The sequence below is a fragment of the Lolium rigidum genome, chromosome 7 (genome assembly GCF_022539505.1).
Source record: "Lolium rigidum isolate FL_2022 chromosome 7, APGP_CSIRO_Lrig_0.1, whole genome shotgun sequence".
NCBI lineage: Eukaryota > Viridiplantae > Streptophyta > Magnoliopsida > Poales > Poaceae > Lolium > Lolium rigidum.
Genome location: NC_061514.1, coordinates 320148658 through 320163968, shown reverse-complemented (window position 1 = coordinate 320163968; position 15311 = coordinate 320148658). Strand labels below are relative to the sequence as shown.

The following is a 15311-nucleotide window of genomic DNA, read 5'->3' as shown; positions in this document are numbered from 1 at the left end:
CCGTCGAGTGCGTCAGGGGGCGTGGACCAGTGGGCGCTTTGTCCAAGTCGCCGGCAACGTCCCGGAGCTGCCCCGAGCTCCGCGTCGTCTGCTCCGAAGGCCATAGGCCTCCACCCCCGCAGGTCCCGCTGTCTATCTCCCAGCGTCTCCATCGTTCAGGTATAACCCCTTCGTCTGATTCTCCAAATTGGGCTATCTCCCACCCCATTCTACTGTCTCACCTGTCCAAATTACCTGGGGCCTCAAAATAGAGAAAATTGGGCCGAGAGGCTATGTCGTTTGTTCAGTAGTATGATCCAATGTCTTTTGATCCAATTTCCCATATATAGTAGTATGACACTAATGGCTTATAGCACAGTTGACTTTGCCATGGTCATGCCGAGCAGTAAGTTTGAGACTAGTAAGTTAACGTAGGCAAATACGCTCTTGCATAACCATCTGGTGGTTGTAGTGCTTACTACTTGCCTGCTTCAGTACGTAGGTAGTTTTTGTATGCATCTGAACAAAGCAGAGATGATATTAGCTAGAGTAAGCACCAATATATGCTTCACTCGTGTATGCGATCGCTGCGGATATAGATAATTTTGCGGCACGAAACAGATCTGTTACATCTTTTGTTTGATGGAATGCTTTGATGTATAAATAAAGTTGTAGTATTTCTTATGTATCCATCTCCGTTTTATTACATTAATGATATTTTCTTCATTTTCTCTACTAGGTATAGGTACTAATGTATGCTGTATTGAAACAGATAGCCAGTGAGTGGAGTAACACGTCCCGGTAATTCTTTGGTCTGCACGCTTCAACCAAGTCGTCTCGGAGCTGCCCTGGCGACCGCCTACATCGCCGAGGAAGACATGGACACGATGTCATGGGGGCAGATGGAGCCGATCATCTGCAAGTCCCACTAAAAGGTGAATCTTTTTGTATCTTTGTTTCTGATCCGGTTGCAGATATTGGTCTATTTGTAGATAGTAGTTATAACTTATAAGGCAAAGTCTCACACTGCACTTTCAAGTTATTTGTGAATAATTTTATCATCAAACATATTTACTTCAGTTCAAACAATAAGCTGCACTGAAGTGCCAGCGATATCTCCATGCATTGATTCTTCTTGTCATTTCTTTGTATGCTACAGGGGAGAGAGGTGTAGCCACCCAGAAAGCATGGCGGCGTGACTGGCTTGTTCGCCGGAGTGCGCGTGCATCTATTGGATGGTGTGCGTGGCTCCATCGAACTTGCTGGTCTGCGTCGCGCGCATGGACATCAGAGTGAAGTGTGGCTGCCTGCACACTAGCGAGGGGGTGTCAGTCACCAGGACACGACGGTGGTGACGCGAGCCACGGGGGCCGTCGTCCGCCACGCTCTAGCAAGGAGCATCTCCTTTGAAGAGGGGTGGCGTTGTTCGTCGGTCTCCACCTGGGGCTTCATCGCATCCTCATGAGCGCAACGGGGAGCCGCATCAATGAACAAATCCGAGTGCATCGCTGCCTCTCTGGTCTACTTCACCACTTCCTGTACATCTCACCAAGGTGTAGCTTCGGGTGCAGCAAGGTATACCTCAGTTCCTGGAGTCGCCGGAACAAACTATCGGCTTCACGCTAGAACTGCAGGTTACTCGGTTACATGCTCCCTTTTTCTTTAGAGTCAATACAAACTTGTAGTAGTCCATACTGTATTTTTCCAGGATTTTCTTACTTTAATTATGCAAAACTTCCTGTAGGCTTTACTGGAACGGAACCAGGATGCAAAGGCTGCAAGTGGTTTATAAAGTTCAAGCACTGTGTACATGGTGAAGCTACTCACTTTAGGCGAGTCAGTGACTCCCATGGCATCTATTTTTCTTTTAGATGGTTCTGAACATCTGGTTGTCATGTCGTTTTGCATTCTATTGTTTTATTTGGCACTGCTATCTTGTGCAACTATGAGCCCCCTGTGCAGCTTATTTGTAGGCAAATTTCTTGTTTATGAGATGATGTTGACATATACAGTGGCCAAATGACTGTAAAATGGGCATTCCTTTTTTTTTTTGTTGCTTTTGTGGATTATCTTAAACTCTCTTGATCATTCTTCTTGATGGTTAATGTGAATGATTGCATATTTGCGTACAAGTTTAAAATGCCAGATTAGTTTCTTTGGATGGAAGTTTTTTCTTGTAAAACCTGTTTTCGTTCGTAGTTTTACTATGCCTAGTTCAGGTCACTTAAATATTGACATAAGTCTTCGGTAATGGTACAGAATCAGCAATTCTGTTACCAGCAATAGAGCATTGTTATTTCCGTTGTCTTAAATGAAATATATATGTTAAGTTTGGCCGTTGACATTATGCTAGCTCTTTGTCTATTTCTCTTCTGATGACAAAGCTGGTACTGCATATATCCTGAACAACATGTTAGTGCATTGATGAAATGTAACAACTCTTATGGAAAACGGCACCGTCGGTTGATTCATCTTAAATTTCTTATATTGTGTGTTGTGACTTTCAGGTAAGGAAGAAAAGATCAGGAAGAAAAGGCTAGGTCCTCCGCTCTGGCAGCACACCACCACATCTTGTGCGGCCTGGATCACACATATACAATCCAGGTCTGAAACAAACAGTGTGACACCAAACAGGTGCAAGCAGGTTATTGGGAGCCAATATATAAGGTTGTTGTATGTATATACTGATGGAGGGTAGATGCTTTTGTCACAGAAATGCGCAAGTCAAGAATTGTTCTATATACTAGTGTTCCAAATTGTGTGGTAGAAGTTTTTTATGTTTTGAATGGCGGCCTAATTTATTCTTCTAGATCTCGATCTGCTGACCACCAGTTCTTGTTCAAGGATAATGAAGAGGAGGACGAGAAGACATGCAGGGTATCTGTACCTGTAGCTGGTTGCAGCCTGCATCACTTGGAAGCTGGAAGACCCTTGGACAAGGAGGAGACAACATCATATGCCTAGCTTGGTCGAGCTATCTATGCGCAGTAACTTCCTACACTGTAATTAGCTCTGCGATATGGCTTACAATGCATTGAGTCAAGACTTCAGATTCGAAAGTGTTTGCTAAGGCAGCATGTTTCATACTGTACATCAAGTTTCCTTTGTTGTTCATTGTTCTGAATTGCGGTACCTCTCTTTGATTAGACCCCTGATCGAGTTGAACTGTATGAGGTTAACATTCATTGTGCTTTAGTGTTTTTCTTATCGACAACTGTTAATTGTTATTTTTCTGTGTGATGTGATTGTTTGAAATTTAGTGGAGATCTTGCCAAAATTTCGAGCAATCTGGCCAACTGAACTCTTGATCGATCCAGCTAGCTAAGCTGTCTATTTTGTAGTGTGTATATAGTCTGAAGATAGGAACCAGCACCGGAAGCAAGTCTTGCGTATGAAACTGTACTCAAGATTGGTGATGCATTGCATTTCCAGCACCAAAAGACAGTAATTCCAGCATATCAAAACCGATACGGCAGTATTTTGTTGAACAAAAAATAACGGAATTGCTATTTCTCAGTCGATTATGTAACCGTTGGATCTGGATGTCAAGATTCGTGCTTTTTTTTTTGTCGTTCTCGTGTTCTAGGCAGCGACATGGTTAATGGTTCGCACGTGTATGGGTTTGTGAGTTTCATCTGGGCCTTTTGTTTTCTCCTATGTCCATAGATCTGGGCTTCGTTTCCATTCTAGTGGGCTTTTCATCCTTTTTACTACACAAAGTTGTATCTTCTTTTCTGTGCATGTGGGCTTTCTTGTACATAAGATGTTTTGATACACTGGTAAATAGTGTCGACATAGGTATTTGTACATGAGTTGGAACTGAGTATTTTGTAATTGCATAAGGGTTGCAATACGATTTTTCAAGTTTTTTATAGTTGCACACGTGTTGCAAGAGGAAAAAATGTCCCGTGTCGTTGGATTGTGTCATGGTGTGCATAGTGAGCTCGGGAGTTGCACATGAGTTGCGACTGAGATTTTACCAGTTGCACATAGGTTGCAACTGGCCGTCCATGTTACACATTGGTTTGGAACTATTATTTCTCTCAATTACGCATGGGTTGCAACTAAATTTTTTCAGTTGCACATGGGTTGTAACTGAAATTTTTTCAGTTGCACATAGATTGCAACTAAGATTTTTCTAGTATCATATGGGTTGTAACTGAGATTTCTGAGTTACACATGGGTTACAACTGAGATTTTTCCAGTTACATATGGGTTGCAACTAAGAATTTCCCAGTTATGCATGGGTTGCAACTGAGATTTTTCGAGGTGTACATACATTTCAACTGAGATTTTCCAGTTGCATCCTATTTGCAACTATGAAAAATATAGTTGCAAATGGGATGAAACTGCGATTTCATAGTTGCACATGTGTTGCAACTGAATTTTTTTAGTTACACGATGGTTGTAACTAAGCAAAAAGTTAATTGCCCCGTCGCTGTAGTTTTGGGTATGAACCACCGATAGCTAACTGTTGTTTTCAAGTAATTCAAGTATTTGATCAGCCAAAAGAAACCAACGCGAATGATTGCAAAGTTGCCAGTCTAGTAGATCTGGTAGCCCCAGCTTGGACCTTAAACAGTACAAGGATAGAACGGCCCACCTTGCTCTAGAAAAAAAGTAAAGAAACTCAGCGCCCACGCAGTAACAGAGAATTAGTCGAGGGGTTTCGTGGTTACAATGCTGGCTGAGTCGGTCGACTGAGATTTTTTAAATCTCAGTCACCTGATCTCCAGGCGTCCCCAAAAAATAATGTGGTTTGCGACCCAAAAACAAACGAGCTTGCTCCTGCCATTTTGCAATTTATTCTCTCCGGTGAAACTTTGCAAGGGTAAAATTATGCTCGGAGGTAAATTGGAAAGTCTAGATTTGTTGACCCGTAATTGATTAATTATGCATAATTGGATGACCATCACAAAATTAGTGGAGTAATTGACATCATTTGCTCCCGTGAGTCAATGAGTGGAAGTTATAACGCGGTCGGTCAAGGCTCCTCCCCTCCTCTTTTTTTTTTTTTTTTTTTTTTTTCCTTTGTGACGATCAGTATCATCGACGATACATCACGTAATTAATAAGTGAAACAATAATCTCACATAATAGGACTCGTTATTATAGGCACCCAATTAACGATGTGATAAGCTGGCAGGTGCTAATTTTACGGAGCATAATATACCCTCACAAATAAATCTATCCCGTTTGCCTATTCTGCTTCCCTGGGCACAGAATTGATGGAACCAAACAAAAAAATAGCGGCAAATATGAAAAGGTGACGCCGATTTTAAAAATTTGAAGGAAAGCTAAATGTTTGGCCTTCCGCTTGAAAATGCAGTATTCATTAATCATACGCAAGACTAGCTCGTCCTTCACCGTGCCGCTGGCGTCGTCGCCGACGGGCTCGTCCTTCACTGCGCCGCTGGGTCCAGCTTCGCCTCGTGGGTGAGATCGACGAGCGGCATTCCGACGTCGCGGATAGACATGGAGATCGCCTCGTTGATGTCGGCCTCCAAGCGTCAGTGTCGTTCAGCGATGCCATGAACCTTGCGTTCAACCCCGGGTAGTCCTCGGGGTCGTCTCTGCTAGCGATGAGGCGCTGCCGATGCAGGTAGTTCGCCATCTTTGAGGCCTCCTTGTGGTCGTCCTCCTCCTTCACCTCCGGCTTCGGGGGAAGGAGGGTTGTGTCGCCGGTACCGGCGCGCCTCTGCTGCTGCCTCGCCGGTTCGCGGATTGTAATGCCGCCGCCGCTGCCGCGCCTCCGATTCGTGGGCAGTGTCGCGTACACCTTCTTCACCTCACGCTTCGGCATGGTGTAGGGGGGAGCGCGGTGGGAGGATGCGTCGAGCGCGCCGGTGCCGACGAAGAGAATGGGAGGAGGGCGCTTTAGATAATCCATCTTCTAAGTTTTCGCCGGTGACATGTTGTGAGGTAACCGAGGCTCCTCTCTATATATGAATCAATCATTTTGTTGGATAGTTTTTTTTTGTTTGCTAGAGAGATATGAACTTTATTAATCAAGCAAATGAAGCGCATCTTCGGGTCCATAGCTCAACCTGAAAACATCGTGCAACGTTGACAAATCGGCAAGAGAATCACTAAGCCTAGTTCCACTTTAGCAAAAGACATCTTGGGTGTCTGTATGCATTATTCGGCACATCTTGAAAGAGCATGGACGGTAAATTTTCCAACAGGGGACAAGGCCGGCCTTTGCTATGTATCGAGAGTTTGATCAAAAGGGATCTTCCTTTTCTTTTTGAAACTTTGATGAAAGAGTTGACGAGGTAGTAGTGGCTGGGAATTAAGACCTTACACGGGGTCTTAATTAATTGCTTGCTATCGTAGCGGATGGGAGGTTGCGATTTGATTGAATTTGTTACTTTTCCGAGCGAGCGAAGGAACGCGAGCGAGCGCGGAGGCGGAGGGAAATGAATTCGGGTTCGTTCGCCGCTTGTATTGTCTTGGTCGAAACCGTATTATATATATATAGTTTTGAAACCGTATTATATATATTGTGTAGAGAAAATTAGATGATCGGTAAAAGTTATATATTATTTTTTGCTGAAATTGTGTAATGCTGTAATAAACGTGTATGGAGGTAGTAGATGAATTTGCATCCGTCTTTGATTAGCTAAACTTGGCCGTGAGTGTGAGGAACTAGGTGTGGTGCTGTATGCATAAATATTGCGCGTGGTAATGAACGTATATTAATTACGTAATTGACAAGAGCTGTAGAGCGGAGCAAAAGAGAATGGACGGCTATTGCATGGTGGTTTTGAGGACTTATTTATTATTAATATTATGGAAAAACGAAGATAGGAAGGAGGTGAATTGGTTGCTTTGAAGCCCAGCTGCCCACTGTCACTGTGGACGGAAGGCCGAATGGAAACGATGGGCCAACAGGTGGAAAAAGAAACCCGTGCATGCGTTTCCTTTAATTTTTTTGAGAAGAAACGGAACGGCAGAGGTAAGTGGCGATGGATCCGTTATCCTTAGCAATGGGAGCGACGTCGATCTTTGTTTCAGGTTGATCTAGCGCGCGCGCATGGATGGGAGAGAGAAATAAAGAGTAGGCGGTCCACGGAAATTAATTGAAGACACGGAGCGAACGAATCTTGCAGTTACAGTGATTTTTTTTTTAATAGAGTCCGGAACAACGTACTAGTGTACGGTTAGTGCGTGGGCGTGTGCATGGACGGATGTTGGACAGCCACGTGCGCACAGAGGGAGAACGGCGCGCGAAGGATGGCGTGTGGCCGTGGCGAGGAGAAGCAGACTGCGAGGGGAGGAGGCGTGGACGCTGAATTAATTGACCGCAGTTGACAGCGACGTGCGCGCGGATTCATCGGATCGGATCGCAGTTGACAGTTGACAGCGACGTCCCTGCGAGCGGCGCGCGACTTCTTTCGTGAGGCCCAAAAACACTCAAACACCCGCTGGGGCTGTGCGGGCTGTACGGTGCCGAGGCGGGGAGTCTGGTTCCTGACCCAACCCGGCCGGAGCCCATTCACTTCCGCAGTTTGCAGCCTACCAGATCCGCAAGCTGCACCGGGCCGAGACCCGCGGCCGGCGTGCTGTACCTGTCCTACCGCCTCAGCGCCGTCTTCGTGCCGCACCGGTGGGCGACGAGAGCTTCCTCCGACGAGCCCTTCGTTGCGGCGCGGCCTTATGGTCATCAGCCGTACGATTACATGCTAGTCCCGGCGCTGATGCCGCCGCCGCCAACGCCACGAGCTCCGGGCCACATGTTAATGGCTCCATCGTCTCCGCCGCGAGCTTCCAGTGGGCATATGGCCTTCCAGCCATCTCCACAGGATCCTCGACACATGGCCCTACCGCCGCGCGCCGCTTCCAAAAGCTTATGGGCATCTATCGATGCCGCCGCCGCTGCCGCCGATAAAAACTTCCGGGCACGCGACGCCTCAAAAAACTGCCGGGTACGCAGCCGCCTCGCCGTCGACGACCGGAAAGAATAACGGCGACCCGGACTTTGGCATCGAGCTCAGCGCCGGGCTGGAAGGCGACACCGGCGGCGGGGTGATGGTCGGCGACACGATATCGGACGGCGCGGCGTATAATGCCGGGTACATGGCAGCCATGGCCCGCGAATGGAGAAGGGGCGTGTACTAGGCTATAATATTTTCACGTCCGTACTGGATTTCATGCAGGGGTGATCAGTTATAACACTAAGCTGAATAAATAAAGTTAATTTGATTAACCTGAGAGTTAGTGTGTATTCGTGTCGCCGTGAGCAGATGGAGCTATGTGTTTGTATCACTGGGTGACCAAAATCATGTCGAGGCGACGAAATCCTAGGCGCCCAGTTCCTCCACAACCCCTCGTCTCCCTCTCACCGCTGCCAGAGGCACCCGCCAGAAAACTGATGTGCAGCTGCCAAGGATGGTGACGGCTAGGACCTCGCTGCTTCACCTCTTATGCGAAGAGCCTCAACATCGGGGGTGGTGGCCTCGACATGTGTGGGTGGGCGCGGCCCTATAGACGAGGATGCTCGCCAATGTTGCAGATCGCCTCCCTCGGTTGTGCGGGCGGTGAGGAGGCGGTGGATGTTGCTCGCGTCTTGGTCGTCGCCCCGTCGACCTCCATCGCATATGTGAAGATGGCATCCTCAGCTCGCGATGTACCCACCACACTGGCCTTGATCTTAGCATCCCCTTGTCGGATTTGGTGACTAGTCGGGTGTAGCGGTGTTTCCTGAGGCATTGTGTTCTTGTGTTGGGTCGGTGTTGTACTGCTTGTCGGCGGGTCGGCACCCTCGGCCTGGGCAAGAGGGGAAACAGTTCCACTCTTTGGTAGTGGCTTCAAGCTTTAGGGTTTCATGACTATATTGTTGCCTTCTTCTTGCCATGTCTCTTCCTGGTGATCTTCGTCCTAAAGCTTGTGTCTTGCTGGGTGGTCGATAATGTGGCTAGCACCAACACTCGTGGCTATCGCGTAAAGAGGCGTTCCTTGGCAAGTTGCCACATGTGTTTATGTGTGCTCTTGGGGGATTTCTCTACCTTCCAATGATACCACGATGGCTTCGACAAGCTAGGAATTGACTAAGGTGACAACTTTCTCCGGTGGTGTGCTTCACGGTGTTTGTGGCAGATTAATCACTAATAATATCTTATTCGCATATGAGAGTATGCATACAACTAAGAACGGGAAGATTAGGAGGCAAGGTTATTGTGATGTCGAGGTAGATATGCAAAAAAACATATGATCGTGTAGAATGGATTTTATTAGAATGTAGGTTGGCCTGACTTGGATTTTATCACAAGGTGGTTGATCTCCTTATTCCTTGTGTATGTTCAGTTAAATATAATGCACGTGTTAATGGCCAAGAAACGAAAGAATTTGTACCTAATAGGGGACTTCATCAAGGGGATGCCCTTTATCCCTATTTATTCCTTATTTGTGGGAAGGGTTTATCTAGAGCTTTGTCACATGAAGAGGTGGTTTGTGGCATTGGAGGTGTTCATTTTTGTAGAAATGCACCATCACTTTCTCATTTATCATTTGTCTATGATTCCCTAATGTTGATGAAGTTAAATTTGATTAATGCAACCTCATTGAGAAGAGTTGTAGATCAATAATGTGCAAGCTCGGGGCAAATGGTGAGTGACGCAAAATGCAGCATATATTTTTAGCCCAAATGTGGATGTACAAATTAAAGCTCGGATTTGTGAGGAACTGAATATTATGGCAGAGACCATTTCTAATAAAGTATCTTGGTCTTTGATGCGTGTAGTTGACACGTCCGTTGGGAACCCCAAGAGGAGGTGTGATGCGCACAACAGCAAGTTTCCCTCAGTAAGAAACCAATGTTTATCGAACCAGTAGGAGTCAAGAAGCACGTTGAAGGTTGATGGCGGCGGAGTGTAGTGCGGCGCAACACCAGGGATTCCGGCGCGAACGTGGAACCTGCACAACAAAATCAAAGTACTTTGCCCCAACGTAACAGTGAGGTTGTCAATCTCACCGGCTTGCTGTAAACAAAGGATTAAACGTATTGTATGGAAGATGATGATTGTTTGCGAAGAACAGTAAAGAACAATTGCAGTAGATTGTATTTCAGATGTAAAGAATTGGACCGGGGTCCACAGTTCACTAGTGGTGTCTCTCCCATAAAATAAACAGATGTTGGGTGAACAAATTATAGTTGGGCAATTGACAAATAAAGAAGGCATAACAATGCACATACATATATCATGATGAGTACTATGAGATTTAATCAGGGCATTACGACAAAGTACATAGACCGCTATCCAAGCATGCATCTATGCCTAAAAAGTCCACCTTCAGAGTTATCATCCGAACCCCTCCAGTATTAAGTTGCAAACAACGGACAATTGCATTAAGTATGGTGCGTAATGTAATCAACACAAATATCCTTAGACAAAGCATCGATGTTTTATCCCTAGTGGCAACATCACATCCACAACCTTAGAACTTTCCGTCACTCGTCCCAGCATTTAATGGAGGCATGAACCCACTATCGAGCATAAATACCCCCTCTTGGAGTCATAAGTATCAACTTGGCCGGAGCCTCTACTAGCAACGGAGAGCATGCAAGAACATAAATAACATATATGATAGATTGATAATCAACTTGACATAGTATTCAATATTCATCGGATCCCAACAAACACAACATGTAGAATTACAAATAGATGATCTTGATCATGATAGGCAGCTCACAAGATCTAACATGATAGCACAATTAGGAGAAGACAGCCATCTAGCTACTGCTATGGACCCATAGTCCAGGGGTGGACTACTCACACATCGATCTGGAGGCGATCATGGCGATGAAGAGACCTCCGGGAGATGATTCCCCTCTCTGGCAGGGTGCCGGAGGCGATCTCCTGAATCCCCCGAGATGGGATTGGCGGCGGCGGCGTCTCTGGAAGGTTTTCCGTATCGTGGCTCTCGGTACTGGGGTTTCGCGACGAAGGCTTTAAGTAGGCGGAAGGGCAGGTCAAGGGGCGTCACGACGGACCCACACAACAGGGCCGCGCGGCCAGGGCCCAGGCCGCGCCGCCCTGGCGTGTCGTCGCCTCGTGGCCCCACTTCGTTTCCTCTTCGGACTTCTAGAAGCTTCGTGGAAAATAGGACCCTGGGCGTTGATTTCGTCCAATTCCGAGAATATTTCCTTACTAGGATTTCTGAAACCAAAAACAGCGAGAAAACGACGAAATGGCTCTTCGGCATCTCGTCAATAGGTTAGTGCCGGAAAATGCATAATAATGACATATAATGTGTATAAAACATGTGAGTATCATCATAAAAGTAGCATGGAACATAAGAAATTATAGATACGTTTGAGACGTATCAGTCTTCCTTCCATGGTGGACTTGACCGTATGAACAATTTTGTTTACTTATTGGAGCGCATTATTGATCAATTTAAGGGGCAGGTGGAAGGATAATCTTCTATCTTTATGTAGCAATGAAATCTTACTGAAGGCCATAATTGAGTCTATTCCTGTTTTTGCTATGGGGGATTTTGAACTTCCCAACAACTTTGTAATTAGATTAATGATGCAATATCTAGTTTTTGATGGGGGGGGGGATTCTAAGGAGCAAAGGAACATGCACTAGCTTTTATGGTGGATAATGTGTATCCCAAAGAGGATGGGAGGTATGGGGTTTCATGATCTTCATTCTTTCAATCTTGCGATGTTGACTAAGCAAACTTCGAGATTGTTGCAGAATCCTGATTCTTTGTGTGCCCAAGGTAGTAAGGGCTAAGTATTACCGTGATGGAAATATTTTGAAGGCAGTACCTAAAAAAGGATCATCTTTCACACGGAAAAGCATTGTAGAGGGCCTGAAATATTTATAACGTGGTCATATTTGGCATGTGGGATCAAGTACAAGCATGAATATTTGGTGAGATCATTGGATTCCCAACAGTCCAACAAGGAAGGTTATGACTATTAAAGGTCTAGTATTTTATACACATGTGGATGAACTTATTAATCCATATACCAATACTTGGGATGAGGGCTTTCCTGCCATTGGATGCGGAAAGAATTGTGAGAATTCCTTTAAGTGAACACCTTACAAATGACTTTGTTGCATGGCATATGAACAAAACTCATTGTTATACCGTTCACTCTGCTTACTATGTAGAAGGGGAGCATCAATTTGGTAACAAAGTGAAGGGAGGAGATGGGCAGGGCTCCTCTAAGGTTTTTGATATCTTATGGAAGCTACAAGTTCCAAATAAAGTGTAGATCTTCCTGTGGGAAGCTTTGCATGGTACGGTCCAAAAATGACAGTTATCGCTGCTCGACATATCAAAGTTCACCCTCAGTGTCCCATATGTCAACTGGCACCAGAGGATATAAAACATCTGATGTTTGATTGTCCTATAGCTCGTGAGGTATGGAACAACATGGGTCTTCTGAATTTCATTAAGAAACCCATGGTTAGAGACAGATGGATCGGGTAGTGATGGAGCATATTCTTTGTGATAGAAAGAAGCAATCTCCGGTTCTTACTCATCTTGTATAAAGGAATATGTCGATGTTGCATGCTGGTATATTTGGTGGCAGCGGAGAGAAACAGTAAAAGGGAATTCGGTGGCTACACTTGCAAGTACTATGTTCGCCATTAACGCATTGACATCAAATTTTGGAGCAATCAAACATAATTCAAAAGGATAAGGATGTGAGATGGATTAAGCCAAAGGTTCGTTCTTATAAGTTAAACCTAGATGCCTCTTTCCACTCTGATTGAACTGGGACGATGGGTGATGTTCTTCGTAAATAATGCAACAACGGATGAGGCTATGTCACTTTTAAAAGGTGTATAATTAATTTTGCAGTTGGTTTGTTCTTCGGTTATAGCAGAATCCGATTCTCTAGGACTAATACAAATTTGCAATGGCAACGATTGAAGATTGGAGTCTATATTCAGCTATCATAGTGGACTGCTTCAATAAAGCAAATGCAATTTCAGATATCTCCTTTCAACATTGTCCGGGGAATGCTAACAAGGTGGCGCATAATTTAGCTAGGAATGCTTATATTTCAAAGGAGTATTTAGTTTGGTACGGTGACCCATGATACGTCTCCGACGTATCGATAATTTCTTATGTTCCATGCCACATTATTGATGATATCTACATGTTTTATGCATACTTTATGTCATATTTATGCATTTTCCGGCACTAACCTATTAACGAGATGCCGAAGAGCCGCTTGTCTGTTTTCTGCTGTTTTTGGTTTCAGAAATCCTAGTAAGGAAATATTCTCGGAATTGGACGAAATCAACGCCCAGGGGCCTATCTTGCCACGAAACTTCCAGAAGACCGAATAGAAGACGAAGTGGGGCCACGGGGCGCCGCCACACTAGGGCGGCGCGGCCTGCATAGGGCCCGCGCGGCCCTGCTGTGTGGGGCCCCCGTGACGCCCTTTGACCTGCCCTTCCGCCTACTTAAAGCTTCCGTCGCGAAACCCCCGTACCGAGAGCCACGATACGGAAAACCTTCCGGAGACGCCGCCGCCGCCAATCCCATCTCGGGGGATTCGAGAGATCGCCTCCGGCACCCTGCCGGAGAGGGGAATCATCTCCCGGAGGACTCTTCACCGCCATGGTCGCCTCCGGAGTGATGAGTGAGTAGTTCACACCTGGACTATGGGTCCATAGCAGTAGCTAGATGGTCGTCTTCTCCTCATGTGCTTCATTGTCGGATCTTGTGAGCTGCCTAACATGATCAAGATCATCTATCTGTAATGCTATATGTTGTGTTTGTCGGGATCCGATGGATAGAGAATACTATGTTATGTTGATTATCAATCTATTACCTATGTGTTGTTTATGATCTTGCATGCTCTCCGTTATTAGTAGAGGCTCTGGCCAAATTTTTACTCTTAACTCCAAGAGGGAGTATTTATGCTTGATAGTGGGTTCATGCCTCCATTAAATGCGGGACAGATGACGGAAAGTTCTAAGGTTGTGGATGTCTTTGTTGCCACTAGGGATAAAACATTGATGCTATGTCCGAGGATGTAGTTATTGATTACATTACGCACCATACTTAATGCAATTGTCTGTTGTTTGCAACTTAATACTAGAAGGGGTTCGGATGATAACCTGAAGGTGGACTTTTTAGGCATAGATGCATGCTGGATAGCGGTCTATGTACTTTGTCGTAATCCCAATTAAATCTCACTATATTCATCATATCATGTATGTGCATTGTCATGCCCTCTCTATTTGTCAATTGCCCGACTGTAATTTGTTCACCCAACATGCTATTTATGTTATGGGAGAGACACCTCTAGTGAACTGTGGACCCCGGTCCATTCTTTTACATTGAATACAATCTCTCGCAATACTTGTTCTACTCGTTTTTCTGCAAACAATCATCATCCACACTATACATCTAATCCTTTGTTACAGCAAGCCGGTGAGATTGACAACCTCAACTGTTTCGTTGGGGCAAAGTACTTTGGTTGTGTTGTGCGGGTTTCACGTTGGCGCCGGAATCCCTGGTGTTGCGCCGCACTACATCCCGCTGCCATCAACCTTCAACGTGCTTCTTGGCTCCTCCTGGTTCGATAAACCTTGGTTTCTTTCTGAGGGAAAACTTGCTACTGTGCACATCATACCTTCCTCTTGGGGTTCCCAACGGACGTGTTAATTACGCGCAATCAAGCTCTTTTTCTGGCGCCGTTGTCGGGGAGATCAAGGCACGCTGCAAGGGGAGTCTCCACAATCCAATCTCTTTACTTTGTTTTTGTCTTGCTTTATTTTATTTACTACTTTGTTTGCTGCACTTATATCAAAACACAAAAAAATTAGTTGCTAGCTTTACTTTATTTTCTGTCTTGTTCTCTATATCAAAAACACACAAAAATTAGTTACTTGCATTTACTTTATTTAGTTTGCTTTATTTACTACTGCTAAAATGGCTACTCCTGAAAATACTAAGTTGTGTGACTTCACAACCACAAATAATAATGATTTCTTATGCACACCTATTGCTCCACCTGCTACTACAGCAGAATTCTTTGAAATTACACCTGCTTTACTGAATCTTGTTATGCGAGAGTAATTTTCTGGTGTTAGTTCTGATGATGCTGTTGCCCATCTCAATAATTTTGTTGAATTGTGTGAAATGCAAAAGTATAAAAATGTAGATGGTGACATTATAAAATTAAAATTGTTTCCTTTCTCATTAAGAGGAAGAGCTAAAGATTGGTTGCTATCTCTGCCTAGAAATAGTATTGATTCTTGGACTAAATGCAAGGATGCTTTTATTGGTAGATATTATCCTCCCGCTAAAATTCTATCTTTGAGGAGTAGCATAATGAATTTTAAATAATT

General features: G+C 44.9%; 1 long non-coding RNA gene across 4 annotated transcripts; it reads left to right on the top strand.

The window, feature by feature from the left end:
* Nucleotides 1-1501: 1501 nt before the first annotated feature.
* On the top strand, nt 1502-3160 carry LOC124678950. 4 transcript variants are annotated; one of them, XR_006994716.1, is made up of 4 exons: nt 1511-1613; nt 1724-1792; nt 2487-2613; nt 2824-3160. It is a non-coding gene; the product is annotated as an uncharacterized LOC124678950 (long non-coding RNA). The 4 variants fall into 4 exon arrangements; XR_006994714.1 differs by having other exon boundaries at nt 1502-1792; XR_006994715.1 differs by having other exon boundaries at nt 1724-2613.
* The last annotated feature ends 12151 nt before the right edge of the window (nt 3161-15311 follow it).